Consider the following 19,138-nt stretch of genomic DNA (forward strand, 5'->3'; position numbering starts at 1 on the left):
GATTCCACAGGGGACCGTACTGGATCCTCTGTTGTTTCTCATTTACATAAATGATCTACCAAATGTTTGTTGACGATATTCACTTAACGTTTGCGAGTTCAAACGTAGATGACATCGACTTTTATCTTAATCAAGACCTTGCAAGCGTAAGTAAATGGGTGATTACCAACAAACTCACTCTAAATCAAACTAAGACTGCCAATTGCCTCAAGACAGTGACTGGCTTCTTTTCAAACGTCTCCATACCACAAATCATTAAATGGCCTTGCTCCAGACTACATGGGAGCAGCTAGCTGATGAGGTCTATTCACATAGCCACGATCATTATTTTGAGCTCAATTATTGGTGGCCTCTACAAGAGCAGTAGCTGTGGAGTGAAGATCTCCGAAACCGGATTCTTAATTCACTCCACAGCTACTGCTCTTTTGGATGATGATGAAACGAGGGTTGGAAAGGTCATCGTAGTTAGTTGAGCAGCGAAAAATCCAGACTTCGACAAGATGGAGCCTCAATCTAGCCTGGATTGAGACTGGATTTTTTTCGGTCAGACTTGAACGGTAGAGGGCCTGGATCGAGACTGGATTTCCGGCTTCCTTTGAAACTGCTTAATAGATGCTCAACTAACTATGATCCTCCCAATTCTCATTTTATTCTATTCAGCAGTTCAAATATGTGAAACTTCATATCATGATTCTACAAACTCAACAATAATCATAGAAATGATAACGTTATAAAAGTCTCAGTCTTGTGTAGCTAAGCCCAAATGCTCCTCTAATTGAGAAGGCAGTAAATAATTTCATAGCAATGGAGATCAAATGAAAAAAAAAAAAAAAATGAAAAGTAGATGTTTTTTGTGAGAGGGGACAACCAGACAGAGCTGAAAGACGACTGCGCATGCGCCAGATAGGGAGCCCAAATCGTGCATATGAGACGCGAAGTGTCCATTTCGATCGTTTGATCTCGTCTTCTGCCTTTGTCACTTTATAACTCTTGACGGTGTGAATTTTGGAAGTGAGATCGTGGTGATTTAATTTAAGGAGACACATCAGATCTGTGTAATATATTTGTGTGGAATTTTTGGGCCTTGAGATCCAAACCCAGTTAAATTTGTTTGGGAATATGCGCTGCAGAAACTAACGGAGGCTACGGTGAGTGTTCCATATTTGTTTTTGAAGCATGAAGTGTTCACAACGTTTGGTTCAGTTTGCACACTAGGGTATTGCCCATGCAATCTCTACAGTTTTCATCAACCAGATAATTTGGGCAGGGTTTTCTGAAATCACCTTTACAATCAATCATACATGTATTTACAATGCGTTAATTAAACGTAACATGTTCTAAGAGCATTATTTGAAAGTTGTCAACCTTCTCCTTGAACCAAGGCAGCAGTTCATTTAGAGTGCTGCCACTCTGCAGTAGCCACTTAACCTCCTGACTGCCCCCATAAAGTCAGCTGTCTAAAAGAAAACACCTTGTCAACTTGTGAAGTTGGAATGAACACACAAGTACTGGCCAGAACTACACAGAAAATATTGAAGTTCTTTGTCCCTGTCTCAGGGCATTTCTTCAATGAAAAGGTAAATTGGTTGCAAGACTGGCCTCTGAGATTACACTCAGAAGAAGTTCTAGTTGCACAGTAGTGTGATCAATAACATTGTTTAATTTATTGCCATAGTGAGGCTTGATTACAGAATCATAAATACTTGCCCACCAAAATACCCTGTGCAATCAACTGATACACCCATGTTCCGGAGACTGTTGGCCTGTTAATTAATGGAACATCCATAAATTAGGAAAAGAACAATTTGTTAAATAAAAGTGCAAAGTCCAGGCCCTGCTTCCTGTTAATCCTAGGATTATTGACAGGGAAATACTGCTTCAAAGTGGCACCCGAGTGACTTAATTGTAGTCTAGCTTCCACAATCGCCAAATAATAATGATCTATCATTATTGTAATAATGCAACACACTTGGTGTCAACATCTATGTCAAAACTTGGAAGATGGTATTTTTCTTTCCAGCTTGACTGGCCATTATTTGCAAATCTATGTTCAACCCAACATCCAAGGCAAAATTATGGTTAGACTCAAAAAATTTAAGAACATGTGTTAAGGCAAACAGTTAAGGGTCATTGGTTTATGTGTGGTTTATAGTATGTTTATATGGTTAGCTCATCATGTTTTCTTTGTCTTGGTTGTGTAATAAGAATGACTTTTTGTACTAATTTTCACAGCCCCCATAAAAACTGATATGTGCAGTTTCCTGTGTCTAGGAAAATAATAATATCATTATGATATTGTAGATTATAGCATTGTAATATGCATCTCATGGACAATAACATTCATTTTCGTTTTTTGTCCTTAGGGAGATGGATCCACCTGGTATTATTTGCGGCAGTTTTGTGAAATATTAGCTCTAAAAGGAGCGAGAAGAAATTCAGCCTTTTTTTCTCAGCAATAAACCACAATAATCTTATTGAGTTCACTTTGTCCATGTTGGTAGTGTGGAACAAAAGACTGGATAAAGTCACTGAGAAATCCAGACAATGCTGTTGAGTTTTAAGCAGTTTGTTTAGTACTCTTCACATTGTCAAACTTTTCAGTTTCTTCTTAGAACTGAATACCAGTCCTTAACCTTTTTTCAGTTATGAACTTTTTGGACCAGCACAGAGCTTTAAGATGCCACTTTTTTAAATGTGGTACTTATAAAAAAAATGGGGACAACATATTCAAGCAAAAACATCACAAATGCATGTTGTTTGCACCTGCACGCAAACTTTGCGAATGCTTTTGATCTGATGAGTTGCCAACCCAGTAATGCTTCAGATACATGTAGTGACGCCGAAACCCAGAACACCTTCAAACACATTCAATGACAAGTTGTCAGAGAAAAAATTAAAATTAAAAACAAACATCTTCTTGAGCATTGGGACCCACATGGAATAGCCCTTGCATATGTGTATTATACTGATGACTGGATTCCATCTACTTAATATACAATCATCTTTTTAGGATAATACCACCTACGCCAGTCGGCAGATAATGCTAGAGTGAACTTTTTGCTATACAGTTGAAAATGTTAATTTTGTGGAATGCCCCTTTTAGGGATGTTTCCTAGTTGTCTATGCTCTAAAGATTTTGTTCAAACCCATCAAGTACAATGTAGCATGCATGTGTGAAATGTCTCAAGTTTAGATCAGTTTTGCAATATGCACTGTGTTGTCTGAACTGATCCTTGTAAAATTTTTGTAGTTTCTTGTCAATTGTTAAATATGGAAAAAAGGATTTACTTTCTGAAAGAAAAATAACATTAATGACGTCTCTTGATCAGGTTAGGATCTGATGAATTTTTATTTTAAAAGGCAAGCAAATCAAGGGGCAAATTAATTTTCTCTGAGCTGTTTAATGTCAGTAAGTGGGCTTTCCAGGATGAAGCACTTTTTTGCCTGCTCTCTGTGTATCATACAGTGTATAATCTTTTCACCGATTTATCTCAGTTTCTGTTGGGGCTGGCTTTCATCGCTCTTCTATAAATTTAACAAAAAATGCTGTGTGAAGAGCGAAAGATGTATTTTGCTTTCATGATAATTATAAATTCGTATTAAAATTTAGAGAAACGTGGAGCTCAATTTGCCTGAGTTCTTGCATCTTTGCATACTCCATTTTAATATCGCTTTCAGCATGCTTGCCAAAATATCTTTTGTAAGCGTGTCACCATTCACCACCCGGTCTATAATTCACCAGTTGTCTTCCTTTATTGTTCAGAGTATTATAGAGAGTATCTGGAACGTCATAAGGTTTTTCAATGTCTCTTTACCGACACAGACAAAGAGACATTGTCCTGTATCGCAACCACTCGACGAACTAGTCTCCACCGATAAGTTCGAAGCTCTCACCAATTCCACCGGCCGAACATCGCCAAAACAGGGTTTAAGGGAATTTCTGGTCCTCCCAGAAAACCAACAACTTGCAAAAACCGTTCGAGAAACTTGCGACAAAAGCCAACACTGTCAAAAAAGTAAGCATTGCAGCGCTCGTTAACTCCATTCACCGTATAGTCACACGAAAGGTGCATTTACCGCGCGAAAACAATTTTTACACAATTTGTACACCCCTTCAATTTTTGAAAAAACATCAAAACTCGTCAAAAATTGTGACAAAATCCTTATCTTTCAAACAGCGACCTTATTTTTTTGATTTAATCAACGGCTGTCATTTTCCGGCGAACAAATAGTCTTTTTGAATGAGCGCGCCCTTGAGCCTGCGCTTCGTGCCGCGGATCAGTGACTTGCGCAGTCGTTTTTCAGCTCTGTCGGACAACCAGAGTACCCGAAGGAAAAAAGAAAACCCAACCCAGATATCAGGTTGAGTCCAGCCAACATTGGTGGAAGGCGAGTGCTGTCACCACCGCGCAAACCCTTCTCAATAGACCTAATCGGTTAACTCAATGTTGTACCCAATTCAAATCTCCCGGATATAATATTCTTTGTGTATTCTATTCATATTTAAATGATATGGAAATACCCGGAACAAAACGTTTTATTCCCAGAGGGTTTGAATTGGGTACAACATTGAGTTAGCCGATTTGGTCTATTACAATGGGCTGAATTATTACATGTACATACAAAGAACTGAGTTAACGGAAATGGCGTTGATAGAATGTGGAATTGTTCTTCAGAGTGAGGTCGTTGTTGTGTTTGAATAGAGAGCTTACAGGCCGAGACACACGGCGACAAGTTGCAGCCACAGGTCTCTGCGACAAGTCTCTCCTTGTGTCCTACTTGCAAAACAAGACTTTGCGACACGACGCCTGTTCGGTGCACGCGCAGTGATCTCGTATGAGGGGGAATGTGAAGTAGTTTTCTAATTCAATATGGCGGACCATATGACGTTCTCTCATTTGTTCATTTATATTTTGTCGCAGCGACTTGTTGCCGGAAGTGTACACACGGTGCGACAACGCTGCTTTCCCTAATTTTGTAGCTGCCATCAATTAAACGAGTTCAAGCTGGTTTGAATTCGTGCGACTGATCGCAGCGACAATGATTTTCAGAAAATTAACCGTGTCTTACGAGGCGAATTGCTGCGGCGACTTGTCCTCGCGACGTGTCGCCTGGTGTGCCCCGGCCTTAAGAAAGCTTCAGGGACCTTAAGCACGCGCGTTTTTCAGACGCGGACGGCAACCGGAAGTGACCTGTTTTACCTAATCTTTACATTATCAAATGTCTTTACTCCATTAGAGATGATTAGTATCCGTCTGTGTCTAAGAAATCAAGCTTCCTTAAAAGTGAACAAGTAAGTGAGATTGACAAACTGATCTCGAAGGTTTTACTTTCCAATTTCAGAACAATTCAAAACGCAAGACCTTATGTTGCGTACATGCGCACATTCTGTTCTTACAAATGTTTAACAGATACTGCTTGAAGTGATTAATATACGCCCCTCGTGACCTCCTGAAAATTGTTTCAGGGGAAGAAGATCTGGAAAAGTGCTATGAGCCTTCGACTTCTACAGATAACAGCAGCACCTCACATGGACTAGAAACATTTTGGGGCTTTTGGGGAATAAACCTTGCTGAAAGTAAAGTGGGATTACAGCAAGGATTCGCACGTTTCATCCAACCTGACTAGATCCCTGCCCTTACGTACTGTTTAATAAACGAGCAGGAGTGGTTTAAAGCTCATGCATGTGACGTTTTATCGGTGCTTTGATAGGACGTTAGGTTCATAAATTAGCCAAGCCTAAAAGCGGAGCTCCCTTAGTTATTTATTCTTACTGCCTGTTGGGTTAGTGAAAATAAAAGGTTTCGAATTGTTCGCGTTGTGATGTTTCCGGTTGCTGCTTTAATTATTAAATCATTTTCTTTGCTTTCTTCTATAGAAAAATTCATTGCCTAACTAGTGAATTCCACGGTAAATTTTACGCTTAAAACCGATATCGCATGAATCACGAAGCGACGACTACGATATCAGTTTTACGAGTGAAAGTTACTTTGGAATTCACCAGTTTGGCAATTAATTTTTCTTGCACCGCATGAGTTTTAAAAGAAAACAAGCACATTCCTCAGCGAGCGAATGGAAAAGGAAAAAGCCATTTCAGACTCAACTGTCAATAGCCAGCGAATAGGAATCACGCTAAAATTAAAAGCCATAAAAAAAACTCTGTCAGTTCAAGGTCAAAGAAGAGTTTTACTGATGTACTTTATTCCACTTTATCTCTGAAAACAAGATCATTCGCATTTTGATGTAATTCATTGAAACACGCCAGGTTGGCTTGGAACAAGAATCGGCAGAATGCAACCAAGAAATGACGACCTTCAAACGAGATCCGCTCCAACACTTAATTAACGTTTAGGTGCTTTGAACAAACTTAACATAAGCTAGTGAAATTCCCCCTTAATTTTACGAAAACTCATTGCGATTACGTGTTTATAACATAAGGGCAAAATTTTCTTGTCGGTGTCGAGGCACATCGAAAGCAGTTGGGCAAACGGATTAAAAAGCACTCAAGTTGTTCGATCGCATTTTAGAGCAAAACAAACAAACAAATCAACTTTTTCTTTATGTCCAAAAGAGTACAGATGATTGTTATTTACTTCCAGTTAACAATAAAAAATCGATTTTCATCCCTGAGTAAAGGAAAAACGGATTAACCCATTTGTTGAAAATAACAAACGGTTTAAAGAAAAGAATTTGTGGAGTGACTTCTTGCACTAAGTATGAGTTATTACTGGGATTCTGTTTTGTCGTTGCCGTTTTCTTTCGCTCTCCTTTCGTTTCTGTTCTAGTCATAGGTCCTCCAGGCATCATGTAACCTTATCAGAGCTTCTAAAGATATATCAAAAATTGCAATACAGCAGCTCTAAGCATCCCTCCGATGCTTGACTTGAATAACTGCGTAGCCGCCAATGACATGTCAAACTGGATTGAAACCAGCGAAAATGCAGAAAGGAAACATTTTCCAAACCGTATAGATCGTTTTCACTGTCACGCAATAAAAAAATAAATCGAAAACCATCCCGTGGAAAACGTCAAGAATTCGTGATGTTGTAGAAGATAAATGAAGAAGACACTTCTCCAAGTTTTAGGCCTGTGCGTTTCCCCAAACTTCAGATATTCGTCGAAATCTTTCGCAAAAATTTACAGAGCCCAGTATGAAAACGCCATGTTGGTGCACATCTGTGGTGCACCAATATGGCGGCCGGAAAATAGTGTCAACATCTGTTACTTACTTTGGCTATCTAGGCGAGTGATCATCTGTACTGAACAGACAGCTATTTACCTAAGCACGTTTTCTAATGCTTTAAGTTCTAAAAAGGCTCAAAACCATGAGATAAATATATATTTCTCAATAAACTCGATCGTCGCCTCGTGTCACGCACCGCTATAACTCAGAAATTCAAAATGCTCTGGTTTCCAAACGAAGCACGCTATCGAGCTTTAAAATTGCAAATGGATACAAATTTACCGCCTCTTATGCCTGATGAGGATAAAAACTTTCGTGGCTCTTTAGTTTTGGATTTTAAAAAATGATGACGTCACGTGAAAACGATCTATACTACCTGAACACGAAAAGAAGAACTATACTTGATGTAGTATGGCCTTGTAGCCGCGTCGAGCGACAGAAAGCGCGCGAAAAATGAAGCCCGTTTATGTTTAGGTGAGTTCACCTGAGTCGAGCCTGCAATCTAATCCAAAACCAGTACCTGGTCAGCGGCCAACTTCACAAAAACAGCTTTAAGTTTTTATCCCTTCGATGCTTGACGTGAATAACTGCGTAGCCGCCTGTGTGGATCACAGCAATTACGATATGTCAAACTGGATTGAAACCAGCGAAAAATGCAGAAAGAAAACATTTTCCAAACCGTTTTCTACCTGAACACGAAAAGCGTTGACTGTGTAAGAACTATAGTTGATGTAGTATGGCCGTGTATCCGCGTCGAGCCACAGAAAGGTAGAGCAGCAGTGATCTTACCCGAAGGGCGTGGGTTCAATTCCCACCCTGGTCAGAGTTTTTCTCCGTCCTTGTGTGGGCCCATTTCCATCATTAGGGCTAACGCTCAAATGGTTCATATGGGGTAGAAACTTAGCATTTCACATTACACTCTAATCAGTTAAGTCTGTTCAAATATAAGTGCTACACGGCTAACGTTTGCAAAAACGTAATCTTTCCTTGTACTCGTTTATGTTTAGGTGAGTTAACCTGAGTTGAACCTGCAATCCAATCGAAAACCAGTACCTGGTCAGCGGTCAAGTTCCAAAAAACAGCTGAGTTTGGTGAGCTCTAAGCATGAGCCCGCGATGTGGTCACGTGGTAATGGTCAGCGGATACCTTGTTTTGACAGGCGTTAATTGATCAAAACATGGATGTCCAATATCAAAGATGTCTGCTGTAAACTAGTATGATACTGATCACATTGGCATACATGGAAAGGTGGACGTACGATCCATGACGTCATGGCTAAAAATCAAAATTTTTCGCATCGATGGATTACCATATTTTCTTAATTATGGTGCTTCGCTCGCGCGCGGAGCTCCGCTTTTAACAAGTTTTTTTAATCACTCCCGCACATTGGTAGGACGGTACATGAAGAAGAAATATCTTGACGAGACTGCGAATAAATTGGCATGACACAATCTACTTTCGTTATGGGTGATACTTAATCATTTTCGATTACAAAAGAGCTTGTTTTGAATGACTCTGGATTAAACCTATCTGTAACTAAGTCTTGTCAAACTAAAAAAAAGAATTGCTTTTAAAGAAGGACGTGCTCTTTGATTCATTTCAAACAATATTTGTTCTTCCTGTTCTCTTCCATCCTCTTATTCAAGGCGTGTTTTGTTACAAAGTCTGCTTACTAAATTACTGTTACTTATATTCCTAGAAAAGCAATTAACAACACTCTACAACAGTAATTGCCGTTTCCTCGTTGGCAAGCGGAAGAGACGTGCTGGCAGAGGACACGCGCATGGGAAATGCGGTTACAACAGACAAAAATTTGGAACTGACGGAAGTTTCATGCTCACTTTGAAAAGGGATCACGTTTAGTTTGGAAGTGGCGTTTATTCATTCAAAAACAAATTAAAATGAAGGAAAGAGGAAGGAATCGCCTATGGCAACTAAATAGGAAGCCAGCGAAGGAAACGAGATGATTACAATGTACTTAAACATTTTGACCCGTGCACTGCTTGGGTCCGACAATGGGCTGGATCACCAAATGTTTGCAAATACTGAACACTCTTTTAGCTATGTTTATCTGAACCCTTAAGTTTGCTCATGACCCTGAAGATTAGCTATGCTGTACGGTCAGTAGAACAGCATGCCATGAATTCCAGAGTGTAAGTTAATGCCAATTTGTAACGCCTGAATTTTTATTCCTTTTAGTAGTGCTGTTTGTTACGAATAAGCGCTTGATTCGGCCGCTGGTATCTGCCTTCAATTCTTCCACTCTTACTGGATGCCCGATCTTAGTATTGTTTTCAATTCCGTTGTACCCAATCAATCAATACTCCAGGTGGTTGATTTTTCCCTCATTTAAAGACCGCAGACCAATTTTACATCCCTTTAGCAATTCCATCCTTCCCAATTCTGATTCGCTGGAACACGCCTTAGTCGCTTTCCTCCTCGTCAATGCACTGCACACACCTTTTTCGCAATTCGTTCACTTCTTCCCCATCACGGAAAATCGATCTGGTGAAATACACTTCATGATGTTGGCATAGTTTCTAAAAGTTCCAGTGCCTGCAAAATTCTCAAAGTCAGCGGGTTTTCCAAATGGGAGTGACGCAAAGCCAATTTCGCTTCGCGAAAGAGCGATTCTTTCTAGCCGCTCAACTGTCAACGTATCATAATTTTTGACCATCATTTGACAACTGAACTGTCTGCAATCCCTCAAAACATTTACCGGGACATGGGTTTTACAGCGTTCTTGGCATTTCACGGTTTTCGGATCCCGACTACAAACCATTTCTTGGGAATGATTCCCTGGGCAGCTAAGATTCTTTTCGACCATCAATTGACAAATGAACTGACTGCACTCTTCAGAGCATTTACCTGGACATAGGTGACCGCAATCTAGATTTCGTTTGCAGCGGTCTTGGCATTTCACGGTTTTCGGATCGCGACTACAAGCTAATTCTTGGGAATGATTCCCTGGGCAGTTAAGATTCTTTTTCACCATTAATTGACAACTGAACTGGCTGCAGTCCTCAGACCATTTACCGGGACATTGATGACGGCACTTGAGCTGTTTCCTGCATTTCTTTAAACAAGCTAATTGAAAAACACAGACATCGTCGCATTGTTAGTGCATTGGTGTCCACAAGGAAGATAGCGTTCACATGGGGCGTCGCACCTTACTTTGTCCACATCAAGCGAACAATGCACCATTTTTTCATGGCCACAAGGTAACTTACATGCCACTATTGTTTCACAAGCCATACTTTGACGCTTATCCTTCGCTAAGCTGCACGATACATTTTTGTCACGTCCACAAGAGAGCTTGACTCGAACCCTCTGATTACAACGGTGGTCCTCTGGTTTTACATGACAGGCAAGAGTTACTTCGTGCTCACATGCTAGTTTGACTTGAACTGTTTTGTTACAAATGACTTCTTCAGGATTTTCGTAACAGGCTAGAGTCCCCAGATGACCACATGGCAAAGTACTTTTTACGAGAACCTTGCATGGATTAGTCTCACAATTGCTGCTGCAGATTTCTTTGCACAGGTGCCCACAGGCTCTTAGCCTATCACATGGCTGATCACATTTTTATGAAGATGGGTTGATGTGGCCACACATCGAGGGACACTGGTAACCACACTCCAGTTTTCTTGAACAAGGAGCGTAACAAAAAGCACCTTCTGACTGTTAGTAACAAAGCAGACTTTGCTGGTGACCGCATGAAAGATCCCTCAATCGTGACCACAGTCCAATTTTCGCTTGTACTTCTCACCGCACTGAATTGGATCCTCTTTCTTTCGACTCTTGATTCTTTTCGCATGCTCACATTGCATGGTAATATTAATTTCGGCCGCACACTGACACTTTTCTCTGCATTTCTTTGAACATGGATGTCCACAATCAAGAACTTTCCCGCAGTTTTCTTTGCACTGACTGTACACCATGGTATCAATAAAGCATGGTAGCCTTGCTATGTGTCCACATGAAAGGGATTTATTGCAAATAACTTAACACTTAAATGTGCACTTCTGCCCACATTCTTCAACACAAGAATGCCCACAGGGAAGCACTTTTCGCATTTCATCCGACAGAGAAACGTTTCAGGTTCAACACTGCACGGTATTTTTTGTTCATGACCACATTTGGGGACTACTTTGATCATTTGGTCACAAGTTGTGAGATGGTGACACGTGCGAGGGAATATTGCATCCTCCCAATGGATTAAAGTCACTTGCTTTTCTTACAAGAGTGACGTTGTTGTGTTTCGTACAAAGAAGCTGCAGACTATCAGCGATGCCATGTTTTGCTTCTAAATCATTGCAAACCTCTTTCCACAAATCAGACTTGTTTTTCAGTAAGCTGAAGTTTCCAATGCAGTAGAGCCCTTTGCGAGCACGTGAGAGTGCCACGCAGACTCTATTGAAGTCAGCAAGGAAGCCGATGCGACCCTCTGTGTTACTTCGCACCAGTGAGAGAAGAATGATATCATTTTCTTCACCTTGAAAGTTGTCAACTGCACAGACCTTAAGTTCCTTAAAAGCTGACCGTGGCAATTGATCTTGGAGAAGAAGCAACTGACCAATGTACATTGTTAGAACTGTGATCTGTGTTTCCTTGTATCCTTGTAGTAGAAGATATTTGCAAAGTGCTACCATAAACTGTGCCTCATGATCGTTAGCATAGCTCTGTAAACCGCTTACCATCCTCTCGGGTTGTTTGTGGTCAATGAAAAACAAATTGCGGCACATACCAGATATGCCTTCAAAGTTGTTCACCGATTCGTGGTCAAGAATTTCGTGGTCATAGATTCTCTTTGTCAGTGCGGCTATTTCAGGGCGCATTCTGTGTTGTACGGATAAACGTTTGCATTCCATGTTGTTCATTACCATCCGCTCAAACAAAGAGACCTCCAAGTTGTAACTTTGTGCTAATTTGTAGACTGCAGCTTTCGGACGTAGTTGTTTGTGATCTCCGATAAGAATGGTGTGCTCTGTATTTGGTGTAAGAGAAGTAAGAATATGGGCTTCCATCACTTCAGCAGCTTCTTCAATGACAACAATTTTTGGAGCTACGTTTTTAAGCACCGAAAGGTATTTAGCTGCAGACGTTGTTGTCATTCCAACCACGGTAGCCTTACGTATGACTTCCTCCGCCTTTTCAAATGAAACTGCCTCTAATTCTGTACAAAGTAGTTTATATTCTTTTTCATTTTTCCAAACTTCTATTCTGCAATGTTCACGGTAGTTCTCAACCCAGCAGAGATACAATCGCAGTCTTTGTAGTCGTTGTAAATCCCAGATATTGTCGACACACATCATCTCTGCAGTGGTCATCGGTGTTTCCTTTTTAAGATCATTTTCTACTCTAGAAATGTCAGCAGTAATCATTTTCATTCTTTTTGGTGAATTTGGGCTGCCGCCGTGTTCCTCGTTCTCTTTCTTTTTGTGGCTCTTGACGACTGTCCATTCTTCATCTTCGTCTTCCTTCATTGCTGATTGGTCTTGTCCTTGAAAAAGGAATTTACCGTTGTCCTCTGAAATTGACTGCCGGAACTGTTCCTCAGTTGGACTGAAGCTTCCATGATATTGTGAAAAACCAGTGACTTTTTCTATTGTAGGGTCATTCAGGTCTATCGCAAGGTTTACGCTTTTGTTGTTATCACCTACATACATTGACGCTTCAGCCAAAATGACCTCTTCAATATCTTTATGTGAACTGTTTTCTGGTAGGACTGACCCATCTGCCACTTGTTCATTCTCGTCTTCTCCTTCGTCTTGCATACTCTGATTCCAGGAATTCACCAAATGGTTGTCGCAGAGCCACAGCCTAAAAGCGTTTTCTGGTCTTTGGCTCTTGTTTGCCACGTAATGAGGAAATATTGCATTAGAAAGCTGGTCTGCGTGTGTGAAATTCATCATTTCCTCTAAATCATCAAATTCCAAGAGTGGCAGTTCCAACTTTGCCTTTGCAAGATTTTTCTTCCACTTTTTAATCTCGTTGACATGTTCTTCCATCCGGGTGCAGATGTCACGGTGTTTGTTTTTCAGCCTATTACTTCTGTCGGTGAATTTTTTTAAATGGCAGTCCTCTAATTCAACGCTTTTGCTCCGGGTTCCCACACGAATTATTTCTCGTTTGGGAAGGAATTCCAGTAGCTTTTCCAGGAACTGATCCAGTGCGTGGTTTGTGTAACATATCATCAGCATTGGTGAGTTGTGCTGAGGATCCCATGCATTACGGTTTTCAAGTAAACATCTTACAATTTTAGTCCCAACGAACGTTTTACCAGTCCCTGGAGGACCCTGAATGACAGAGAATTCACTTGTGATTGCTGTTTTCAGCGCTTCTAATTGAGAAGTGTTTAGGGGAAGTGCCTTTACTGGAGGCCAGGCTTCAGGTTGCAAAACAGGTACTGCAGTTGCCTTCCATTCATCTGAGACATCGAGGGCCTTGCTGAGATCATAACAAACCGGCTGCTGGGAGTCATTACGTCTTAAGTATTTTGGTGGATCGATTTCTTCACTGCACTCGACCAAGTATTTTTTAAATGGCAAGGTTGGTCCATTCAGTTCCTTCAAACCTTTAAGAACATGACGGTAGGCTTCAAAATAGGCAGGTGACTCGACCATTTGGTAATTGCAATTGCGGATCTCAATGTCCCAAACATCTTGGTCTCCGATAAATTGAATCCCAATTCTGCCCTCTTTCAGTTGCTCTTCATCTCGTTCTACAACAGTTGCGAAAAGCATCGTCTTGAAATTGTCTTGTGAAAGACAAAGAAAGGTGCCGTATATGAGTCGTGAATGACTCCATCTGCTGGTGTTGAATCTAGAAACATCAATTTGTACTTGATGTATTATACCGTAATTCTTAAATTGCTTGCCGGAGATTGTAACACTAGGGTAATATTTTATACCAAACTGATTTCGTTTTTGTCTTGGTATGTTTAGGACCAGTTCGTGAATACCCTCCCTCAGTGGCTCAAGAAAGTCTTCTCGAAGCAATCGAAACTGGACATCGAGGTAATGCTCCGCATCCTCATATCGCCCCTTTATAATATTCGTGCGCAGGAAAGGTCTTTCTCGACTCGTAATTTCTTTGTTTGTTGGACAAATCGGTATGTCTCTAAAATCGTCTGTTGGCTTTTGTCTTGCTCTGTTGGTGAAACGTTTCCCGAGCCTTTGCCTTTCATCTTGGATAATATTATCTCTGGCTTGCTTAAAAGCATCCAACTCCTTTTCCACCTTTTCTCTTCTTGTCAAATGCGAACGATCCAAGGCCCTTTTCAGCAGGTCATATGGAATTTCAGCATACGAGCTAGGGAAATGCGTCAAGAAAGTCGAAAAGAACGTAATGAGACATTCAAAAAACTCTTGCCTAAAATCTTGGTCATGTGTGGTTGTTGATACTTGAAAACAATCAAGTAAACGGGGAATGTTCACTCTCAGGAATGACGAGCCTTTTAATGCAGCAATAATCTTGTATTTTTCCTCACTTTCTGGAGCCTTGCAGACTACGGCCAGCGTGCAAATTAAATCGGACACGAATTCATCGCTGCTGTGCTGCTGCTTTTTAGATCTTATAAGGAACTTCAAATGAGCCATCTCTTCATTCAGCTTACGGACCACCTTGATAGCATCCTCCTTCTTCAAGGATTTGAGGTCCAAAGAGGGACTTTTTCTATGGAACGGTCTACCAGACGATGGCTTTATGCTTTGTTGTGTCAATAAATTCACTGAATCAGCTCTTTCTTCGCATTGTTCTTGGTTTCTTTTAGCTGCGACAAAAATCAAAAGCATTTCAAGCAAGAATAATTTCGTTAGTACATTTGATCATTCACGTAGGAAGCAAGCACTCATAAAAAATGATACTTAACAATATTCTTATAGCGTTGTGCCCACACATTGCCAGCTTGCATTGCTTTGAAGGAGTGCCCGGGGAAACATCAAAATATTTACGTCCCCTATCCTTTTTGATCAGTGTATTCATTCTTTAACTTAAACGGTTTTGGAAGTAACCTTCCAATTAGCGTCCTTATCCAAGGAGATTGCAATGTTCATCTGCAGATATCATTCAGCAGAATGACATCCCTTTGTTCTCAGTATTTTAAAGATCCTGATTGTCGCTTCAGCCTTAAGCAAAACCCGATGCCCAACACAGTAATCTGCGACTCAACCAACTGAGCTTACCGGTCGAAATAGAGCAAGATTTGAAAGCGACGGGAAACTTAGTTAGGTTGTGTTTCAGTTTTTGAAAAGCGAAATTAGTAATGGAGGTAATTGCTTCGCAGAAATGCGATGATGAGGTTATTCGTGTGCTCACCTAACGGTTTGCCTCTGCCAATCAATGATGTCTTGTGGTATCTCTCACGTTCCATTGAAGCTCCACGCACCCTGCCTTTTTCGGCTTGTTTTGTCGTTCCTGCCATAAAAGGGATTCATAAAGTTTTCTCTGTCTTTTCTGAGAAGTGTAGCAAGGCAGCCCTCTAATTCACAAGTTTCTCGGCCTTTTAATTATGTTTTTTAAAGTCGCATTTCGAATTAGTTGTTCGTCTTGTTCGTAGTGAATGCTACAATCACGGTCATAAGTTGTTGGAACACCCACCCCCTTTCCTCCCGTTCAATGTTGGATAGTGCAATGCACCCAAAGTAACTGTTCAGTGCGTTTTAGTTTCTAAACAACATTGAAAAGTGGGAGAGGGAAGGATGCTCGATTAATGCCGTCGGTGTACCAATATTGTGTCACTGATTGTCTGTACGTGATAACGTGTAAATTTCATGTAACGAAACATGTCAGTCAGTACTGGAACGTTCGCGTAAAGATGGCTGTTCCAACATGCCACGTTTTTCGCCTCTTAATTAAAGAATAAAAGTAATAGGGGTATATGCTGTTCCCATAGTATTCAGCTTATTAACCATTTCATGATCCAAAGATTTTGATTTGTTAAGATGGTTTTTAGAGGATATGTCTCCGCTGATATCAGAGCGACAGTCTTTCAACTGCGAAGGAACACTGATATGAGCCTTAGAGCCATAGCAAGGGCATGCGGAATTTCACCGACTTCAGCTTGTAGGATTTTAAAAGGGGGAATCCGGAGAATTTCATCTTGCCCAAAAAGAACGGAACGCCCGCAAAAACTAACTGCCCAGCAACAACGTCTCCTGATTCCAAACCTTAGGAAACTGAGAAATGAAAATCCCAGTTTTTCTCTCAAAGATTTAATGCAGGAAAGTGGGGTGAGCAGCGAAGATATTGCCGAGAGAACAGTGAACCGCTTACTTCAACGCCAAGGATTCCACTATTTGCAGACGCGAAAGAAAGGACTATTGACTAAAGATGATATGCCAAGGCGAGTTACATTTTGCAATGTAATGAAAACAATTTATGATGGCGACGTTTGGACGAGGCAAGTGACATTTTACTTGGATGGGGTCTCATTCGCTTTCAAAACGAACCCATTAAAAGTGGCAAGGGCGCCTAAAGCAAGAATTTGGAGAAAACGAGGCAAAGGATTAACGTTCGGATGCACAGCAAAGGGCAGTAAGGAAGGAACTGGTAGTAAGCTAGTAAAACTTTTTGTAGCTATAACCTATAGTGAGGGGGTAGTTCTTTGTGAGTCATATGATCACCTAACGGGTAATTTTTTCGCTACTTTTATTGAAAAGCATTTCAATTCATTATTCCTTAAGGCAAACAAAAATGGAAGTAGGTTGTGGCTGCAAGATGGGGATCCTTCACAAAACAGTAGAGCTGCAAAAAGAGCGATGGAGAATTGTAACTGTGATTTGAGATTCCTCCCAGAAGTCCAGACCTTAACCCTATCGAGAATTTCTTTCCTTCAGTGAGAGTACGACTAAAGGATGATGCTTTACAACTGAAAATAAGTAAAGAAACCTAAGAAGAATTAAAAGCCAGGGTAATACGCACTATTTACAGTATTCCAGTTAATATAATAAACAAAACTATCGCTTCAATGCCGCAGCGCCTTCAACAGATTATTGATAAGAAAGGTTGTCGCATTAAATATTAAACAGGATACAAATGTTCTTAATAGATAAAGATATCTCCTCATGTGAATTAGCAATGTAATGTTGAAGTATCTTGATATAATGATGTACAGCCTAAAAAAAGATCAACACCAGTAATATTACGGGAGTGAGGAAGGTTGTAATCTGTTTTGAACGGGTTATCATTGTAACCCGTCGAAATTGATAAAGACAAGTACTGTGATAACCTTTTAAAAACTGATCGGTTTACAATGGTAACCCGTTGTTTATTGCGTAACAGTATACAGCGGAAATCATTATAATGTACACTGAAGTGCTACACTTCTTAAGTGTGTAATTTTTTTTTTTTTAAGGAAAATAAATATTTACTCATTGCTTTTAATATACTGCGTTTGTAATTTACTAGTGATTTTGTTATAGTATTTGGGAGAAGGCTACACGCAGAGTAATAAAACGTGGCAAATTAATGGTACACTGAATCAATGTCATGATTGTTCATTCTAATATTAGTTTAGCGAAACATTTCCCACAAGGGCTCAAAACGACTTGCTCTGACTCCGGTATCTGAGCATACATGGTAAAGACACGCCATCTTACGGACATCATTTGTGTTTCTATATCATCTACCACACCCCCTTTAATTGCAACGATTTCACTTTTAGAAGTACAGAAAATTGGAGTGTCCTTCTCGAAGACTATGTCTTGCGCATATTGAGTCTTGGGTGCCGAAAAGTGAACTGGCTGTCCCTCCAACAATAGCAACATATCTTGCCATGGTAACACTTGAGCAGACCAGCAAAAATCATTTAAAAATATTATTTCGGCTAACTCTGCGCCTACCCAAGCAAATGTTGTGCTCGCCGGGTTTAAAAATGTTCTATAAATAACTGTCAATGGATTTAATAGAAATGTTTTTCCACAATTGGCTGGGCCTTTGAGAAAAATGTTACGGTATTTTCCTCTTCCTTTTTCCAATAGTCATCTCGCGCGATGCTGTTTCTTTGAAGAATATTCAGTGCAATATGCAACCAACGGCCGTCACAATTTTCTGCACAATTTCCTTCCAAAGCTTCTTGGAGAATTTCCATACGCGACATTCCGCCTTAACGTCTCCTCAGATTGTTCAATCTCCCACCCCGTCCTGATTGCTTCCTCGACTGCTTTTTTCCCTCGGTTGACAACGAATTGTGCCAGATCTGTTTTCCCTTCCATTTTCTGTCTCTTGGCAAGTGCAAGGAGTTCCAAGTATGTTTTGATACCTTAGGAGACAGCAATTTCGGAAACGTCAAACATGGTAAGACGCGTTGTCGTTTTCGCTTTTTAGAAGACGATCTTGTTCCAGAGCTTTCTTCGCCGGACTCTTGGCCTTCAATTTTTTGTTCGTGTTCCCTTTCTGCAGCTATAGCCTCGCTAGCAGCTGTTGTCGCAGGTGGAGGTGTGTTCCAAAGATCAGGGTGATTGGAAGACAGCACAAGATCGTTATCCTCCTTGATAACATAACTCCATGCAGTGTAATAGTTCACATGACGATTCGAGAAATGGACATTAATTCCGTATCGTGTATGAATAAACTGCCGAACCGACAACCATCGTCTTGGTCTTAGAAGTTTAATGGCCATATGGAAATGAATTCCTCCTGTTTGATGGAGCTCGAGACAACACGCCCATTGCTGAACTGTTGATTCGTTGGAAACTTGTCGTAACTGAAAGGCCTCTAAGACAATTTCAGCAAAACGCTGTTGAGAAGATACTTTAGCAGTATCAGCTTAACTATACGTTATAAGGTAGACACGTCTTACTTCTCTTACTCCTAATTCTACATGTGATGACTGTTCAACTACAGTGCTATCCATGTTTCTATGTTTGAAAGCCAATTTTCATTACTGTAATCAAATCTCAGACCACCTGCGATGTGACGCGACGCGTTGCTACGTATTGTAGCATGATGCGT

At 40.5% G+C, this 19,138-nt stretch overlaps 1 pseudogene; it reads right to left on the reverse strand.

Annotated features, from left to right (window-relative positions):
* Positions 1–9,041: 9,041 nt before the first annotated feature.
* The window catches only part of LOC138022370 (NFX1-type zinc finger-containing protein 1-like), a 42,709-nt pseudogene continuing 32,612 nt past the window's right edge, over positions 9,042–19,138 (reverse strand).

This window comes from Montipora capricornis, chromosome 10, assembly GCF_036669925.1.
Source record: "Montipora capricornis isolate CH-2021 chromosome 10, ASM3666992v2, whole genome shotgun sequence".
Classification (NCBI taxonomy): domain Eukaryota; kingdom Metazoa; phylum Cnidaria; class Anthozoa; order Scleractinia; family Acroporidae; genus Montipora; species Montipora capricornis.